The sequence below is a fragment of the Gavialis gangeticus genome, unplaced genomic scaffold (assembly GCF_001723915.1).
Source record: "Gavialis gangeticus isolate Ggan-Ray unplaced genomic scaffold, GavGan_comp1, whole genome shotgun sequence".
Classification (NCBI taxonomy): Eukaryota; Metazoa; Chordata; order Crocodylia; family Gavialidae; genus Gavialis; species Gavialis gangeticus.
The window spans coordinates 93,788,353-93,790,972 of NW_017729031.1; positions in this window are offsets into that span (position 1 = coordinate 93,788,353).

The window sequence follows — 2,620 nt, forward strand, 5'->3', positions numbered from 1 at the left end:
CCAGGTCAGACTTTTTGTCAGACCACTTACTACTTTCCTTTGAGGGGAATGAAAGCACTGGGGATAGGCTAATGCATTCAGACAGTGATAAAGGGCAATCAGGGCATTTCTAATCACACCTAAGGCTAGACTTTTTTTGCCTGCAGTTAGACTGTATGGTGCAAGGACACTTTTTTGAGTAACCCCAAACAATGGAGAAATGAGGTATTATAAACAGGATCCTAGAGCCAGCCTCGTAATCAAATGGCATTGTAATCCAGAGGACTGCAAAGCACAGGGTGTGTGCTGTCACCGTTCTCCTTCTCCCCTCTCCACATTCTCCTTCCCTCATAGTAGGGCCCCACATCCCTGGCTGCCACAAGCTTTTCTCTTTCATTTTCATTTTCTCTTTCACTTTTCTGTGTCTTTTCTGTCCTTCTCAGCTTTTTGCTCTCACATCAGTGCTCCCTAATACCTGCTGTAAGAGTTCCAATGCCCCCATATTCCCCTCTTCTCCTACATCAAGGTCCTGCATTTTCATAGAAGCATAAAAAAGGAGGGTTGGAAGGATCCTTAGGAGGTCATCTAGTCCACCCTCCTGCCCAAAGCAGGACCATCCCCAACTAGATCATTCCAGCCAAGGCTTTGTCTAGCCGGGTCTTTAAAACTTTCAAGGATGGAGCTTCCACAGACTTTCTGGGTAACTTGTGCCAGTGCTTTACTACCCTCCTAGTGAGAGAGTTTATTTCTAATATCTAACCTAAACTTCCCTTGCTGCAACATGAGACCATTACTCCTTGTTCTGTCATCTGCCACCATTGAGAACAGTCTTGTTCCATCCTTTTTGGAACCACCTTTCAGATAGTTGAACCCCCACCCCCCTGCAGTCTTCTCTTTTCCACACTGAATAAGCCCAGTTCCCTCAGCCTCTCCTCAGAAGTCATATTCCCCAGCCCCCTAACCATTTTTGCTGCCTTCCCTTTTTCTCTCCCATTTTCCCACATCCTTTCTGGAGTGGGGGACCCAAAACTGCACACACTACCCCAGATGTGGCCTCACCAGTGGTGAATACAGGGGAATAATCACTTCCCTTGATCTAATGGCCACACTTCTACTAATGCAGCCCAATTTGTTGTTAGCTTTCTTTGCAACAAGGGCACACTGTTGGCATTAACAATGCACTGTGAAACATCATGACTGCTCAGAAAATCCAGCAAACTTGTTTCACCACTGTTCGAGGGTTTATGAGCTTGATCCAGGGTTCTGTCTAATGGCTGACTAGATGGGTAGGTGAATCACTCCTCCTAAATTAATAGATGTGAGAAACTTTCCTTTAATTCAAATAGTCAGTCTCTGTCTTTTGGAAAAGAAGGGTCTTTTATGGCCATGGACACTGTATGCAATGCTCAGATAAGTGGGTGATGGGTAACTTAATAGGTGTTCTTCACACTCTAATCCCTATTAAAATGGCTTGCTGGCAGTCGTACTGACTTAGTGTGGAAATGGACAATATTGGGTTCTGGTCTTCCCCTGTCACTTGTTGCTTGCAAAAACAACCTAGGTCTATTTCAGATCCGGTACCTACTGCATTTGACCTCAAAGTTTAGGAGTTCAGATAAGTTTTTCTGATTATGGACTATGTTCATTTCAAACCCTTCTGGCTAGGGTTTTGTGCAGTCAAAAAGGAGTGTGTCCTATTTTACTTGGTCCCTCAAGATTTAGTAGTAAGAGGGATTTCAGATTAAAATTTTTATTCTTAGCCATTCTCCAGTTTGTTGCCTTTTACTGTTAGAGATTAAATGTACTGACTGCTGGACTGCTCATAAATTCCTCCGACTCCTGACTTTCAGTCTGAACTACAGCTAAGGGAAATTGAATTTGATAATGAATTTGGCATTCGTAGGTAAGTAACATGTGTGTGCCTGTTTCACTACTCTTTTCTGTATGAAAACAAAACTGCTCAGATTCTCCCCTCCGGCTGAGGTGGTGAGCTATTCCACTAGTGCATCAAGCAGTCAGATATCTGGTGCCGAAATTCCTGTTTGTTCTGTTCTCCAGTGCTAGATGTAGTGTGAGGCAATGCTGTCCTCTGCATTATCCATCTTTATCTTTCTCTCTGTGTCAATCTCTCTTTCTCTGCTTTCTCTCTTTATACAGTCCTGCTTTTCTATCCACCTAGCTACCAGCATGAAACAAAAACTTTATATCCAAACAATTTTTAATGTTCTGATTTAACCTTATAAAGGACCTGATCCTGCAGCAAAGTTTCCCCTGAATTCAGTTTTCTTACAAATTCAATGAGAGTTGAACCGTCTGGGTGAAGAGAGCAGAATTGAGCCCAATGGAAAGAAAGGTCCATTTTTGGAATTTGGATCAGTCCAGGGTGTTTTAGGTTTTATGTGCTAGGGCTGTCCTTAACATACTTCATATATTTCCCTTGATGCTTAGGTTTAATTGAGAAGCTCAGAGTCTATAAATCTAATTCTGCTTTAGCTATGCAGAGCAGGCACATACTGTTGCTACTGCTGCTTTATGACTCCAACACTTTTGCATGTATTATAGGAGGATAGAGAAACTGCTGGCCATATTGATCTGGCAAGCCACCTACTTACTAGATTTTTGTGACATCTCCTGCACAGGT